This window comes from Nycticebus coucang, chromosome 9 (genome assembly GCF_027406575.1).
Source record: "Nycticebus coucang isolate mNycCou1 chromosome 9, mNycCou1.pri, whole genome shotgun sequence".
NCBI lineage: Eukaryota > Metazoa > Chordata > Mammalia > Primates > Lorisidae > Nycticebus > Nycticebus coucang.
The window spans coordinates 50825161-50842776 of NC_069788.1; the positions used below are offsets into that span (position 1 = coordinate 50825161).

At 41.8% G+C, this 17616-nt stretch overlaps 3 non-coding genes across 3 annotated transcripts; 1 reads left to right on the plus strand and 2 right to left on the minus strand.

Moving 5' to 3' along the window:
* Nucleotides 1-1944: 1944 nt before the first annotated feature.
* TRNAL-AAG (transfer RNA leucine (anticodon AAG)) lies at nucleotides 1945-2026 on the minus strand. Its single transcript has one exon. It is a non-coding gene; the product is annotated as a tRNA-Leu (tRNA).
* A 12181-nt stretch (nucleotides 2027-14207) lies between these two features.
* Nucleotides 14208-14279, minus strand: TRNAE-CUC (transfer RNA glutamic acid (anticodon CUC)). The gene has a single exon. It is a non-coding gene; the product is annotated as a tRNA-Glu (tRNA).
* A 442-nt stretch (nucleotides 14280-14721) lies between these two features.
* TRNAF-GAA (transfer RNA phenylalanine (anticodon GAA)) lies at nucleotides 14722-14794 on the plus strand. The gene has a single exon. It is a non-coding gene; the product is annotated as a tRNA-Phe (tRNA).
* Nucleotides 14795-17616: the final 2822 nt, after the last annotated feature.

Genomic DNA, 17616 nt, shown 5'->3' on the forward strand with positions numbered 1-17616 from the left:
TTCTATTCATGTCTTTTGCCTAGTTAGTATGATCAAATTTAGCCAAAAAATATAATTATAGTATAGTATATGTCTCAGTATGAAAGAATACATTGTACAGAGAGGATGAAAGATGTCAACCTGTTGTTGATAGTGAATATCAGAAGTAAATTTGTAAACTCCAAAACAGAAAGAAGAGACAGATATCTACAAAGAAGTGCAAAGTGTCATAATAAGAAATCTGTATTTGGTCTTTTTCCCTAGTTTCCAGAACATAACTCCTAAATCCTTGGAATTTGGGGGATAATAAAAGCCTCTTTTATTCTAATGAGATGGTACTTGGTGGGCCCCTATGTTGACTGCTTCAGGGGCTGGTCATCAGAAAGACCAAGCGTTAGTTAGAAGCCTGGAACATTTAGCCCACCCCCACCCCCCGCCCCCAACTTCAGGGGAAAGAGAGGGGGCTGAAGATTAAGTTAATAACTGACATGTCTATAATGAGGAAATGTTCATAAAGATTCCTAACTGACAGAGTTCTTCTAGCTTCTGGTTTGGTGAATGAATTGAGGTGCTTGGAGGATGACTCACCCCAACAAGGCATGGAAGTACCTCTCCATATACATTATCCTATACATTTCTTCCATTTGGCTGTCTCTGAGTTGTATCCTTTATAATAAACTGGTAATTGAATGTAAAATGTGTTCCTGAGTTCTGTGAGCCAATCTAGCAAATTATCAAACTTGAGGAAGGAATTATGGGAATCACCAATTTATTAGCCAGTGAGAAGTATTGAAGGCCTAGGACCTGCTGGCTTCTAAAGTAGGGTACAGCCTTGTAGGTCTGAGTCTTTAACCAATGAGATCACTAATTTCTGGTAGTGTTAGTATTAAATTGTTGAACACCTAATTGGTGTCCATGGAAAATCAGAAAATTCAGAAAATTGGTGGTTGGTAAAAAACAGTACATAGACTGGCTTACTATACGTGCAGAAACTGAAAAACCCATGCCCAACTGTCCCTCGACATCAACCACTGGTAACAATTTGGTGACTGTCCTTGCATCTATCATACAATAATACACAATTATTATCTAACTTCTTGATTCTCTTAAAGTTACCTCTTTGTTAGTAGAGATTGTACCATATTTCGGCAATGATTAGGGTAATGCTTGTAAGCCCCATGAGAACTCTGCTAAATTCTAAGTTTCACAGGGACAGGGACAGACCATCTGGGTCGCTCCTCTCCACACCATCCCTAAAAGTAATTCTGGAGCTGGTAAGAGGAAGAGGGAGAGATTAGGGAAGACTTCCAGGAAGAAACACCTTCCAGAAAAAAAGCCTAGAGAATGACAGAGAGAAGCAATGTGTGCAGAGAGAACTGCTCAGAGCATAGAGAGTTTCTCCAGAAAGCCACAGAGACATGGGGTGCTGAAAAGCCACAGTGGAGTGAAGGTACTTATTGCCTGTGGGATGTGTCCAGCAGTTGTGAGGCAAAGCAAGGCTCTAGAGCTTTCTCTAGAGTCATCTCTTCTCCTATCCACATAATTGTGTTCCAAACATGAAATGAAAACACTACAGAGCGGCTGGAGGAAGAATAGCAGCTGATTTTGAACGTAAATTATTCTTCTGAAGCATTGGCAGGATCTGTCTTGAGTTGAAGGCAGATTCCAGGAGTCTGGCATCCATTCGTTTATTTGTTATAAGAAAGTATATACCATAAAACCTTTTTATTTCCTTCTTTTCTTTACTTTTGTTACTCACTGCTGTACTGGGAGAACTTAGACTGTATTAGCCTCTCTGTAATGCTCTGGGCGTGGTTATCACTGGCTCCTGGGTAAACACAAGTCAAGGTGCAGGGAGAATGGACCCAACAGTGGAAGATGTGAGAACGATACTGGGCATAAAAAAAGAAGTCTCCTAGACCTCGCGAGAGTAAAAATGGGAAATAAAAAAAAAAAAAAAAAACTTGGCAGCGGTGGGATTCGAACCCACGCCCCCGAAGAGACTGGAGCCTTAATCCAGCGCCTTAGACCGCTCGGCCACGCTACCACGGATAGTGCTGAAGTCCCTCCTCGTTTTCCCTATTAGCTAATGTCGCCCCCTTCCGACTTAGAGTCTTTCCCTTATGTAACTAGAGAGAATTATATGACTAGGAACTTCAGTGGTCAGCCATCCCCCAACCTGACCCCCATACCTGTTTCCGCACAACTGAGAGAAGTAAGGAGGAAGTCTGCGAGTCCGAGATGCCAGCCCCTTTTGTCACAACACTAAAGGAAGGAGCCACGCGGACCGAGAGCCCCACGGGACGCTGTGAGTCTCAGGTCTGCGGTGGCAGGTGACGTCCAGTGAGAGCCTCCACACCGCTGAGAGAGTCACAGAGTGTTTTGGCCGAGGGGTAGCTACCAAAAGGGGTGAGGTACCCTGCTACAGAGCGCAGTGCTTAAGATTTATGGAAAGTAAAATTTGGGAAGTGGCCCGCGGGATCCACAGAGATGCCCCCAGGGCTAAAGGAATAGGACAGTTCATTTTTAGACGCCGGGATTCGAATCATTTAAAAGTATAGTTGCCGCCATAATACTATGCAATATATTGCTAAAGTCGCTCCCTACAATGCTCTTCTCAGTGGAGATGATAGGGCGCCAGTCACCTGGACCCAAAAGTTTAGGCTCAGATACCTATATTTATCCTAATATGAAAATGATAAAAATGAACTATGTAGTTTATGACAAAAATAAGATTGCACTAAAAGAAGTTAACAAGCCTCGAAGTTTGTTTGTTTTCCCATTTATTTCCAAGAAAGTTAATGCTGGAATGCATTTTCACCTAATAGTACAATAAAAATTAGGCTGTCTTACAAATTTTAAAATTTGAATTGTTCATATGAAATTTATTACAAAATAAATTTTGTTTTATTTTTGTTTTATCTATTTTATTTTAGCGATGTTTCCTATTGCTAGTATAACAAATTACCACAAACTGTGTGGCTTTTAAACAACAGACATTTATTTTCTCACAAATTCTCTCACCATTTATTCTCTCTGCCAGAAATTCAGTCAGTATGGCAGGCCAAAACCAAGGTGTGAGCTGGGTCCAGCAACATCTGGAGACTCTAAGGAAAATCCTGCCCTTGCCTTTTCCAGCTTCCGGTGGTTGCTGGCATACCTTGGCTAGTGACCACATCTCTTTCGGCCTTCAAGATCAGCATCTACAAATATCTCTCTGCTTTGTCTTCACATGGCCTTCTCCTCCTAAAAAGTCTAAAATTATCTGATTTAGTAGAATCTCATCTTCAGTTGCAATATTTTTGGCATTTACCAGAGGCTATTTCCTGGGAAAATTACTTTAGGAAAATGACTAAGAAAAAGGATTCCCAAGAAAACAAAAGCAATATAGTTGACCCCCTACTCTTCTTCCTGGTTAAAGCCTCACTTTCCCCTGCTGCATCATATATGCCAAGCTAAGAACCTCCTTTTTCAACTGGTGTGTCAATCTGAGCTCTTTGCCTAGGTTTCTCTCTCAGTCCCTCACAATTGCAATAGTCTCCTCTTCACAATCAGGACTAAGTACTTTTGCAAGTTCTAGATCTCTGAGGGTAAGATGGCTAGAATACAGTAAGACCATTTTTTGACAAGTTTAACTTCAGGGCACAGAGCAAGTATACCCTAATGCTGAGTGCTAATTTGTTCAATGCTTCAACTTACTTCATCTTAGTCATCAAAGGGATCAATCCAGGGACCAATTTTCTCTATAGTGTTTGTGTTCCTGCAGAGTAAACTAAGAAGTGGGAAACACATAGAAAAGTGAAGCAGTAATTTGAGAGAAAATGGACATCAGTTCATTAATTCACTCAACAAGTATTGACTGAGTACCTAACACGTGCCTGGGCACTGTGTATATTGGGTTTCAGGCAGCAGTCTGCATTCTGGGTTCTTGGAGTGGCCAAATAATGACCACACACCCCAAAGTAAGGCAACCACGAAACAAAGCTTATGAGGAAAAGAAAGATAAGTTTACAAATCAAGAGCAAGATACATTCACCATAGACATAAACGGGGTCCCCTTTGTCACACAAAGAAAAAGCTTTGGTTATGGTGGTGAGGGGTCTGTTTTATACTGTCTGGATTGGCCTCACCTCATGGTTCAGAGGTCACCTTGGAACTACCAAGTCTTACCGCACATGTGGACTTCCCATGAGCCTCTCTGAAACTCATGGTATGTGTGTGGGGGTGAACTACAATGTAGATTTAAAATAATGACATGATAATTAGCTTTAAGGTTATTCTAGGTCACCTTCCAGACTTTACCATACCTAGGCTGTTTGGTCAGTGGACTAGAGAGTTGTATATGTCCCTTTGCAGTTGGCATGCCAAGTTCTGATTGAGAGACTGGTAGGGCATTCCCTCCTACTGAGGTGTGGGCAGTTGCTTAGGACAGAATTAAGGTAGGTGGCACCTGAGATGGGGTCTGGGGGCCCCACCCTTGTCCTTTTTCCTGCCTAACAAGTTCAGGAGAAACACTGACACCTGCGGTCTTCCCTTTCAGAACTAGTGGAAAAGGCAGAGTGACTAAGTAATTACAAAACAGTGTCATGACTGAAAAAGTGATGGGTCACACAGCTTGAGGATTAGAACTTAGTGTTGCAAAGGAAAAAGAAAAAATCTCAGAATCCTTAAAATTCATTTTACCAAAAGGGAGAACTATAAACTAAAATAAAATCTTAAGGCCCCCAACAACTGATTGGACCCTCTCTTGGTCAAGGGAATCCCAGAAATATCTTAAAACTAAGTTGCTGACCATGAGACAGGAGGTTAGACATGACTCATCATACCTCTCTCCTTTCTTGGAGATATCCTTTGTAACTCATTAACAGGTCTAAGGCCATACAAGACAAAGTTTAAACTACACCTACAGGTATAAGTCAGGCCGTTTGGTCTCTGATTAACAGACATCCTTGTCTTAACGTAAAACATTCCAAGATGTTAGATAAAGCTTCATTTCTTTGATTAATTACAAATCAAAAAATCTTTAAACCTACTTATAACCTGTAATGCCCTGCTTCAAGATATCCAGCCTTTTCAGGCCAAACCAACTTGTACCTTCCAGGTACTGATTTGTGACTTTACATGTAATCACTGTCTCCCCAAAATGTATAAAACCAAACTGTAACCCAAACACTAATGGGAGTGTATATACTGAGAATAAAATGGAGACAGTCAGGCTAGGCTGAGATGGCATAGCTGGTCTGGCTAGTTTAGGTCCTATGTGACCTTTACCTAATGTCTTCCATGAGAAGGAACACTAAGAAAAGGGCTTCAAGAGGGATGAGAGAAAAACCTGGCCTTAACCAGAAAGTCTAGAGAGCCCATAAGAATGTGAATATGAAGTAACCTAGGTAAATAATAACCAATAGAAAGAGACAATCAATGACTAATAGGAAAGGTCAATGCTGCCTAGAGGGACACAGACAGGGGTGGCAGTCATGGATTGCTAAACCAAAAAAAAAAAAATTCAAATTGAGTATTTAATATTCCTGCAGACCTTGTCTCCATCTCGCTCACTTTTCTACTTCATGAGAGGGACTCACAACTCTCTTTGGAAATGCTCTAAACGTTGGCTTTGTTTTTTATAAATAAAACCTATTTTTGTTACCCTAAAACTTGTATAGATTACTTTTGCTTTCTACCCAAATTGCCTGTGAAGCTCCAGTTTTATTTTCTTTTTTTTTTTTTTTTGTAGAGACAGAGTCTCACTTTATGGCCCTCGGTGGAGTGCCGTGGCCTCACACAGCTCACAGCAACCTCCAACTCCTGGGCTTAAGCGATTCTCTTGCCTCAGCCTCCCGAGTAGCTGGGACTACAGGCAGCCGCCACAACGCCCGGCTATTTTTTGGTTGCAGTTTGGCCGGGGCCGGGTTTGAACCCGCCACCCTCGGTATATGGGGCCAGTGCCCTACCGACTGAGCCACAGGAGCCGCCCTCCAGTTTTATTTTCATTTTCCACTCATTTTTGCTTTCAGTTACCACTGTTCCTCAGTTGAACTTTTTATTTTTTTATTTTTTTAATAATTTAACAATGTTTATTATATACTGAAATTATAACATTTTGGGGGTTTGGATAAAATAAATGTATTATTAAAATTAACTTTATCTGTTTCTTTTTACTGTGACTATTAGAAAATTTAATATTACATTTATGGTTTACATTCTGTTTTTATTGGACTGTACAGTTATAAACCCTGTTCCAGTTTACAAAAGATATTTAGAGGCTTAAATGTTGCTATTTATTATCAATGCATTTCTTCTTTTTTTTTTTTTTGTAGAGACAGAGTATCAACTTTATCACCCTCAGTAGAGTGCTATGGCGTCGTGGCTCACAGCAACCTCCAAATCCTAGGCTTAGGCAATTCTCTTGCCTCAGCCTCCAGAGTAGCTGGGACTACAGGCACCCGCCACAACGCCCAGCTATTTTTTTTTTTTTCTTCAATCATAGCTGTGTACATTGATATATTCATGGGGCATCATTCACTAGCTTCACAGACCATTTACCAAGTTTCACATATACCCTTGTAAGATGCACCGCTGGTGTAATCCCACCAATCCCCTTCCCTCTAGCCACCTCCCCCCTCCCTCTCCTCCCTTTCCCCCTTCCCCCTATTCTTAGGTTGTAACTGGGTTATAGCTTTCATGTGAAAACCCTAAATTAGTTTCATAGTAGGGCTGAGTACATTGGGTACTTTTTCTTCCATTCTTGAGATACTTTACTAAGAAGAATATGTTCCAGCCAGTTGAACTTTTTAGCTCAGGTCAATCGGGTTCAGGGAATCAGGACTTATGACCCCCAACATCCCATTCTTGTTGCTTTGTAAATTCAGCTATAATCTAAAAGTGTATATCTTGAGTAGTTTAGGGCTATTGATTTAGAAGACTGACGTTTGAATTGGAATGTTGTTTGGGGTCAAGGATTATGCTGATTATTGTTTATTATGGGTCATGAGTTATGCCAATTATTGTTGTTTAAGATAAGGGTTAACATGGTTTTTGCCTTTAACTTTCATATATAAAACTGTGGTTTTGGAAATGGAAGGGCAGAACAGTCTTAGAGAGGCTACTCTGTTCTCCTGCATTGCTGGCCTTCTGACAAAGTTTGATGGACCTATCCCCATCTCTGCATATTGACTGATAGTGATAGGCAGCCAGACCCTCTTCATCAAATAACTCTGAGACCACCTGTTTAAGGCGTTTTGAAAGTAGCTCTCCAGGCCATGACCACACATTCTCCACTCAGAATAAACTTCTTTAAATTATTTTACAGAGTTTGGGTTCTTTTCAGTTGACAGAACTGGGTCACACAAGCACTGCTATCCTCTCCCCAGGTATCTTCTTTTAAGAAATGGAAGGGCTGAGAAAGTGACTAAATAGGGCGGTGCCTAGGGCTCAGTGGATAGGGCACTGGCCCCATATACCGAGGGTGGTGGGTTCAAACCCAGCCCAGCCAAACTGCAACAAAAAAATAGCTGGGCATTGTGGTGGGCGCCTGTAGTCCCAGCTACTTGGGAGGCTGAGGCAAGAGAATTTCCTAAGCCCAGGAGTTGGAGGTGTGCCCAGATCTCGAAATCCCCCACAAAGACCACTAAGGAGCTGAGTCCAATGCAAAAGCAAAAAAAGCCTTTTTATTGCAAGTTCCAACTTGGGCTCCCGAAGTCTGCCCTACAACGGATCCGAGCCAGGAGCCCAGAGCGCTGGAGCAGGGGGTTTTTATGGTCCCCCACAGCGGTGGGCGTGCACAGCTTGAAACAAAGGGGGCGCTTCTGGATTGGTTAGGTGGGGGGGTCCCTGATTGGTGGGCAGTGGTCTCAGGATTCCGCGGAATTGCCTGGGCTTGCCTGAAAGGTGAAACTTACTGAGTGAAATGGCTGCCAGTGGGGGGAGCGAAACTTTTAAGATGGCGCTGGTCTGGTTCTTTCAGAGGTTGCTGTGAGTTGGAGGTTTCTGTGAGCTGTGCGACGCCATGGCACTCTACAGAGGGCGATAAAATAAGACTCTGTCTCTACTAAAAATAAAAAAGAAGAAAGTGACTAAATAGGATTTTTTTGGTAAACAGAGCATGGGAGGAAGAGACAAAGAAAGCCTGGATGGTAAGGTAGTCTTGTTATGCAAATAAGCCTCCTAGATACTAGGCCTCAAGGAAATGTTTTTTATTCAAACCTTTAAGATGTAAAGGAGCTAAGGAAATTTCACCCCAAAATATGATTCCTTGTTATAAAGAATAATTTGAATTAAAGCCTGTTCTATCTACATAAAACCCGAGTGACTTGATTTAGAATCAGAAGGGGCTGCTGACTTCCTTATTACATGCTAATAGACCTGGCCTCTAGGTCACCCGAAGCACAAGACCTGTCTCTCAGGTTAATCTACAAATCAATCTGTTTTCACTCACTTACACACACACACACACACACACACACACACACACACGCCCCCAGCAACCACTTGCTGCAGGTATACTTTCCACCTTTCCTCCCTCCCTTCTAAAAGGTATCTTTAGAAGTCCCCAACCATTGGGCGGCGCCTGTGGCTCAGTGAGCAGGGCGCCCACCCCATATACTGAGGGTGGCGGGTTCAGGCCCAGCCCCCGCGTAGCAGCGGGCACCTGTGGTCCCAGCTACTTGGGAGGCTGAGGCAGGAGAATCTCCTAAGCCCAGGAGTTGGAGGTTGCTGTGAGCTGTGTGACACCACAGCACTCTACCGAGGGCAATAAAGTGAAACTCTGTCTCTATCTACAAAAAGAAAAAAAAGAAGTCTCCGACCATCCCTGAGACTTTGGGTAATCGTTCTTGTTATTCCCCCCATGCACATTATTTGGAAATAACCTTTTTCTTACTAATCTACCATAATTGTGAGTTAATATTTCAGTGAACGAACCAAAGGGGAAAAGGCGGGTTTCGCTGTGATTCCTACAGTTGTCAGGTGTTCAGCAAATATGTCCCAGATGAAATAAGCAGAACCTGGCTTGCATTTAACAGAGATTCTCTACAGATACAAATTTCTCCCCCATCCTCTCCACTAAGAGAGCCTAACTAACAGCATTATTCCTGTTTGCCCCAAAGTCATCTCCAAATATGTCAAAGAAATGTATTTGGGGGTTAAATATTTCTTATTTCCTTCTGAAAGCACATGTAGTGAGAATAAGATGGAATCTTTCAGGCTAGGGCAGACATGACACAGCTGATCTGGTGGGTTTAGGTCCTGCCTGATCTTCACACCCAGTCTCCCATTCTTATTCTTTTGTAAATTTACCTCCCACCCTGAAGATGCCTATTTTGAGTGGTTTAGGTGGATTGATTTAGATTAACTTTTAAATTAGAATGTTGTCCATTGTTTACAAGTCATGGGTTCTGCCAATTATTAAGACAAGGGTTAACATGATCTTCACTTTGAATTCCAATTTATAAAACTGTAATGTTAGAAATGGAAGAACATAACAGTCTTGGAGAGGCTACTCTCACTTTTCTCCAGAATCCTGGCCTCTGACAAAGTTTGGTGGACCTATCCCCATCTCTGCATGTTAGCTGACAGTGATGAGTGGCCAGATCCTCTTTGTCCACTAACATTCAGCCCTTAAAAAAAAAAAATTCTAGATATTCTGTCCTTGTAAAATGAGTTAATGTCCATTATAATCTTACAACTGTAGCCTAAAGAAACCCTTAAATGTGGCTCGTCGCCTGTAGCTCAGCAGCTAGGGCTTCTGCCACATACACAGGGGCTGCCAAACAACAACAACCACCACAACAACACAAATAGCCAGGCATTGTGGCAGGTGCCTGTAGTCCCAGCTACTTGGGAGGCTGAGGCAAGAGAATCGCTTAAGCCCAGGAGTTTGACGTTTCTGTGAACTGTGACACCAGGGCACTCTACCAAGGGCGGCATAGTGAGACTGTCTCAAAAACAAACAAACTCTTAAATGTCCATTGCAGGTTTATCTTCACAGATGCAAACCAGGGAAGAGATGATCACTGTCCCCCACACCCCACACCCGAGAAGTTCACAACACTATTTCCTCTAACCCCTTTTTTGAATGTTCATCTCAAGATTTATTGAGCAACAAACAGAACTTAACAAGAATACTACCAATTGCCTCACTGCTCACTTCCTTCATCCCTCCCCTATTTCCTGTGTACCCCTCCTTTTTTCTTTAAATGCAAAGTTCTCCACCCCAACAGATCCATGGAGAGCCTCCAACAGATCCTTCTGAGCTGCACTTTTCCTCAACCCCCAAGTATTCAAAATTTGACTTTCTAAACCTCAATTGACTATGACCCTGGTTTTCTGTCACTTATTAACAGTGTAGATGTGGAAAGGCCCGCTTGGAGGAATTTAGGAATGCACTGAGGAATGGGGTAGGGGTGGCGGGTTGCAGCCAGACAAGACTGAAGAGAAGTCTAATAAGGGAAAGACAGGTTGGGTGTAGCAGGGCGGGGAAAGACTGGACATGCAACCAGACCACTCCCACAACCTGGCTCCCACAACCGGCCCTTTTCCAGAGGGAAGGCCAAGATTCCTGAAAGAGCCAGTGAGAGGTCAAAGACCGAAAATAAAAGATTATTCCGAAACGCGAACAAAAGGAAAAGGGGTCCAGGGCCTTTATTTCCAACCCCGTGCAGATGAGCTGAACTCCAGAAGGAAGTCAGCCCTGGGTTACGGTGGATGGCGGTAACGCTTGGAAGGGTGGGGGTTTGCACTTTCCCTTCCCTGGGTGGGACATCCATCCCAAGGGTAGGGGTTGGCACACTCACCTTTCCTAGATGGGACATCCAAGCTCTATTCGGGCGCGTCCCTCCATTTGACTATCAGCCAAGATTGAGAAGAGCCTGAAAGGAGAAAGAAAAGTCTCCAAGGATCAGCCTCATTGATGGCCCTGGGGAGGTGCAGTTCTGGATCTTTGAGTCTAAGATTCCAAACAGTAACGAACCCAGGTGTATGTTTCAGGAAAAACTAAAGGCGCACGACACACAGAGTCACCACAAGGAATTTAAATGGAATGTAAACATATGTCTTCCTGGTCCCTGGTACTAGCACTTATTAGTATCTTCTATCCAACTACCAGCTGAGTGTGTCCTCTCCGGAAACGAGGACTGTCTTTTCACTAGTTCAGTTTCAGTCCTGACAGACCTGCTGCTTCAGTCCAGCTGTTTTGCTTTGCTTAGTAGGCTGGCTGGAGAGTGAGATTTGGAGCCATCCTCATAGATTCCTGGGAGTTAAACAGAAACCTCTGAGGAATTATCTCTTTAGAGACCAAGCTGATTTTAATTTAAAATTAGTTCCCCAGGCTGACCAGTTTGAGAGATTTTCTGGGAAGCACTTATGTATCCAGAGGAGCTGGACTTATGAGCAACTGCCATGCATATAGCTTTACTTTTATATATAGATAGAAAATTTGAAATTGAAAATTAGACGCCATCTCACTGTTATCCACGTAGGCCATGGGGCTTTCTATATAATAGTGAAACTGTCCTTTATAAAGTAAATAAAAGGCCATAACGTGGGGGAACTGTGGTAGGGGCCTGAATTCTGCAAACATATGGGCATAGTTAAAAAAAAAAAAAATATATATATATATATATCCCCTCCTTAGATGGCAGGTAACAGCTCATAATTGGAAGGTGTAAATGGTGAGACTCAGGCCAGATTTATTGAAAGGGGAGGGTGACCCCACTAGGCAGTGCAGAGATGATGTCTGGACCCTGGAGCAGTTAGAGACTACTTTTATATGGGGCATCCAGGGTGGGCACATTCCACAGGTTGCCTGTTCGGTAAGGGTCTTTTGGCAGGAACTTCTGGGAGTGGGGTTAGCCAAATCCTTTTTGTCTTTGTCTTAGGACAGGAGGAGGAGGGAAAGGGTTTGTGTGTGGCTGCATTAGGCCCCCCCCCACCAACATTGCCCCCAGCCATAATGGGGGTGGGGAGAGAATCATGTAGCTTTCAAAGAAGAGTTCCTTGTCTTTGATCTAATTAGTTTATGTGGAAAAGAAAGAATCACAGGAATTAGTTCCTTCTAATTCAGGGTTCCCCATTCAGGCCTGGACAGGGATTTCCCATTTTTCTAGGCCTGGGCAAATAGGCTTTCTCCACAGGGCACTCTCTAGATGCAATAGGATCAGAGAAAAGCAACCTGACTAATGTATCTCATCTGGAGTGCCTTCCTGAAGTGAAAAACATACACCCTGCAGCATTGCTAGGTACAGAAACTGTGAGGACCCCATTCATTTGCTAATACATTCATCAGGATATTTTCTGTCTGACCTTCCGGGCCAAGTGTAACATACATTTCCCAAGATCCCCTCTGCTCAACGGCAGTATGTGAACCCTGAGATAAAAGACAAATTGTGGGTTTTCCCACTTGAGGATCACCCCCTCAGCTGGTGGAAGCTTTGTTATCCTTCTTTCTATGTCTTTCCCTATAAATAAATTTTGTCCTGTCACTTACTCGCATGGTCTGGAGTTTCATTCTTGAATCTCCAGACCAAGGACCCAAGGCAGAGAAAAATGCTGGTAAGACTTCCACAAGCATTTCAGGGGTCCCAACTAGACTGCTACCTAAAAACAGAGACATGAAAACTAAGGAAGCAAAAGATTCTTGCTACACAGAGGGGAGAGTACAGTATCATAAAAAGAGGGTGGTTTTCAGCAAATGATTGTCATCAGGCCTAGAGAGTTAAATTTCTATGAAACATTAGAAGAACACAGAGAATAGATTAAGTACATACAGGAATTTGACAAGAAGGGAATGTGCATTAATTAGAAAAAGAGTACTGCTTCATTAACATGGTCATAAAACATCATGTGCTCCATCTATTGTCAGGGACACTACGATCTTTGGAAGCTTGTGGAGAAGTTATTACATATGTGCACTGAAATTTCATAAGAAATAAGAAAGAAGTAATAAGCAATACATCTGTGGCTGCTATTTAAACAGACCAATATGAGAGGAAAATACAATTTCAGGACCTTCCAAATTTATTATGCCAAAGGGAAAATTTTATCCCTGGGAACAGTCGTGAAACTCAGCTGGTTTTCATCTCTGACACACGCTCATCACTTCCTGACACACAGTATGTTAAACCAGATCCTCTAGTCTTCATTCAAAGACTTCATTGTTACCACTTTACAGTAGAACATTTGGCAACCCCCTTAAAGTGCAATCAATAATAGCCAAGCAAATCTTGTATCTGTGTTAGCCTTGTATGGAAAATGTAATTCTATTCAGCACCTCCGTTTTTGCCTACAATAACGATCCTCACTTTTCCCTTCACCGGGAGTACTGATCACCATTCTTTGGTGTTCATGTTTGCTTGCATGGCCCTCACACTTTGTGCTTGAATAAACTCATTTAACTGCATTATTTTGATTATTTTTAGATTGACACCAAGTAACAATGATTCATGCTCAAGACTATTAGACGGGAATCAATTAGCACAGAAACACCAAATCTCGTGAAAAGTCAGAAAAATAATAGGTTGCTGTTTCTCAGGTAGTTTATCAATAAATTTCTCAGACGTGCATTCAGAGATACTGAATACATAGGTTGCCTGTTTCTCAGCTTTGTGACAGGTATTTCTCTTCGATAGTATGACCTTTCCCTATTCCTTTTCCTAGGAAAAAAACAGGTAATTGGTACGTTCATAGGGGAAGACACGCTGAGGCGCCAGACAGATTAAGCAGTCCGGAAACCCCATTGGCCCAGGATTTACAGTTATTGTGTAGGTATTTCTGGAACTGAGAAAATCCGAGGGAGACGGAGTAAGTGTTTAAAGCCCCGCGGCTCTCGGGGCTTCAGAAGCTTAGCACAGAGAGTTATTCCGGAAACTACTTTCCCACTCCTTCCCTCTCATCTTCATGACTGTCTTTCCAACGTGTTATGTTAATCTCAACAATCGATTTCTAAAGTCAATCAATCGCCTCCGAAATTTCCCACTTACTGAATTAATTACTCAACTGAAATAAGTTAACATTTTTTAAAGTGCTTAGAACAGTGCCAGCCACTTGGTCTACGAAAATTTCATGATTTATTTTGAGCATACAAAGTTAGGCGCAGATAGGCGCAGAGTAGGCAGAACACGCCTTATGTGAAAAGAGAAAATCACGTACAGTGTAATGTTTACTTTTTATATATACAATATAACGTTTACTTTGATTTACTAGATTTTTTTTTTTACTTGCCCCAAAATGTCACTTTCCCTGACCGGGAATCGAACCCGGGCCGCGGCGGTGAGAGCGCCGAATCCTAACCACTAGACCACCAGGGAAGATATTTGCTGGGTTCTGATTCAGATTTATGAATCTACAACTCCATACAGCCCGTGTTTCCTGTTTCCAGTTCTTCCGTATGCCTGCACACCGCCGTGCACTAACTTGTTTTACATTAGCCAATAAAACTGGGACTACAGGACATGTGGCAACGCAAAGTACACTAATTTAGAAAGCCTGTAGCAGGTGGTGGAGCTTCATTCGCTTCGGTATGTGGATTCACCAAGAGATAAATTGTAACATTAATGTGTAAATTGTCTTCTTGCCTTTCTCCTCATAAAATGGTGAACCTTTTGAAGACAGAAACAATTTTAAATCTGTTTTTGATTCCTACGGAGTACTTGCTATTTTTTTTTTTTAAGTAAACGCCTAGTATTTAGGAACTAGAAAGACGGAAGAGATTAAAGTCATTACACTTTATTTTAAAGCGCTGTGGGCGAAGCCGAAATAGCTCAGTTGGGAGAGCGTTAGACTGAAGATCTAAAGGTCCCTGGTTCGATCCCGGGTTTCGGCACGAGGGATTTCACTTTTAGTCTCCATAATCGCTTAACATTAAACTTTACCTCTACAAATACAGAATACTTCTTAAAACGAAATAATGGGACACATTTTTCTAAAACTCATAAAATAAGACACAAGAGAACTGTGTGATCAAACAACTGTTCACGTAAGAAAACCCTGGGTGTGGGTTTCAAAATCCCTCTGGATAAAAGAGCCAAATGTGCTGAAGGAAAGTCACTTGTCTCTCTTTGTAATATTTAGATACCTTCTTTCCTGATTTGAACTCTCTTCTACTTATTCTACCAAACATACCTCTTTTTCCTTCCCATGGAGTTAAACAACAGCCATAAGCCAAAGTCAAATCACAAAGGACTTCTTTCTTCTGTTCTTTATATTTCATGAGCCCTCCTTTATCCCCAGTCTTACGCTCTGCCAGCTCCTAATACGAAAGGCACTGGCCATCCAAATAGATGTGGAAGAGAGAAGTTTAATATAAGAAATACCAATTACCTTTGTTTTAAATCTATGTTCTCTCAATAAATATTTATTAAGTGAACTCCTTTGCAACTCCGAAGGGATATATAGAGGTATGGCAGGGGAACTGAAAGAAAGATTCCTGGAACAAGGGAGTCACCTAAGTTGAGTTTAATTAAAGAGGTGGCTTCCTGCTAGAAGAGGAAGGGAAATGCTGAGGCTTGAAGGAGAGAGCGCCAGGGTATTCCCTCATGCTCCTTTCCCCAATCTCCTAATTTGCTAGTTCTTGGCATATCCCAATCTTTTGACCCCTCTTCCCATTCCATTCTGCCCATGTGTCTTTTCATTGCTCTCTTCCTTACCTGCCTCTCTTTAAACTACAGAATGCCTCAATCTCCATTTTTAGATGGAAAAAAAAAAAAACCCACAGAAGATATGCCCTCGTGTCTTGCCTTCATGTACTGTCCCAGACTCATTCCCCTGACCACCAAACTTATTGCAAGAACAGCATTATTCTCCACTGCCTTGCCTCATCAATTGCTTATCCCTCAGCTGATGTCTGCATTCCATTTTCAGTGACCATTAGTAAAATTCCGAACTTTCAAATGTCTTGGGTCTTTTTTGGTCCTACACTAAATTGTGCATGGTATGCAAACCCATTGACAATTCATGAAGTAATCTTCCTTTGGAGCTTGGGACTCAGCTCCTCCCTCTTTTTTTCTACACTCTCTGGCTGCTCCATTTCAGCCTTCACCTCCCTTTTAATGTCTCTTTAGAAATGGTTACTTCTCAGGGTCCTGACCTCTGTCTTTTTAAATTAAATTTTTAAGTTTTAGATAAGTATAGATTCACATGCAGTTGTAAGAAATAACATAGAGATCCTATATCCCCTTTACCTAATTGATCCAGTGATAACATCTTACAAATAATATAATATCCTCATCAGGATATTGATATTGATAACGATATAGAAGATTTCCATTACCACATGGATCTTTCATGGTGTCCTTTTATAGCCTCACTCACTTTCCTCTTGCCCTTGTCTCAACCTTTGGCAACCACTAATCTGTTTTTCACTTCTATAATTCTGTCATTTCAAAAATGTTATATAAACTGGGGTGCAGGGGCTCACACTCCTAAACCTAGCACTGGGCAAGAGTGAGACCCCGTCTCTAAAAATAGCTGGGTGTTGTGGTTGGCACCTGTACTCTCAGCTACTTGGGAGGCTGAGGCAAGAGAATCCGCTAGAGCCCAAGAGTTTGATGTTGCTGTGAGCTATGATGCCACACTACTCTACCGAGGGTGACAAAATGAGACTCTGTCTCAAAAAAAAGTTATATAAATGGAATCATACATTATAAAACATGTGGGGATTGGCATTTTTGCACTCACTGGCTTTTTGCAGAGATTCATCTAGGTTGCTGAGTCTACCAATAGTTTTTTACTTTTCATTGCTCAGTAGTTACTCTGTAGTGTGAATTTACCAATATGTTTGAACATTTGCCCATTGAAAGACATTTTCATCCTTTCCAGCTTTTTACTATTATAAATAAAGCTTTCATAAACATTTGTGTACAGGATTTTGTGTGAATATAAACCTTCATTTCTCCAAGATAAATGCCCTGGAGTACAAGTTCTAGGTGCTATGGTACTTGCACATTTAAGTTTTTAAAGAAATTGCTGCTTGTTTTCTAGAGTAGCTACATCATTTCACATTCCGACCAACAATGTATACAGCCTTATCAGCATTTGGTCTTGCTACTAGTTTTTATTTTAGCTATTCTAGTAGGTGTATAGTGTAATCTCATTGTGGTTGTAATTTGCATTTCCCTTGTGCGAAGGATATTGAAAAACATTTTCATGTGCTTATATGCCATCTGTATATTGTCTTTAGTTAAATGACTTTTTAGGTCTTTTTTCCAGTCCAGTAAGAATATTTGTATACAAGTTTTTGTGTGGTAAGGAAATTCAGATCTGTTGCATATCTCTCTCTTTGATATAAAGTTGTTATGCAATGCAATTTGTTAAAGAAAAAAAAACTGGATGATACTTGAAAAGCATAGTAAGGAAGACTTTACTCAGGATCATCAAGACAGGTGTAGGGACCACTGCAAGGAGATCTTGCAGTAGGGAAGACAGAGTGGGCTCTATTCTGAATATAGCATGAGCAACTGGAAATTTATAGCCAACTATGGGTGTGGGGGCGAGTAATGGATAGGAAAGTAGGAAGTAAGGGATCTAGTAAATAGATCTAACAGGATTCTTGCTGAATACAGGCCAGGGTCATCACATGCGGGATAGTGAAGCCCTCCGGGGAACCTGATCAGATTTCGAGGATGAAGGGACAACCAGGATAGGGGA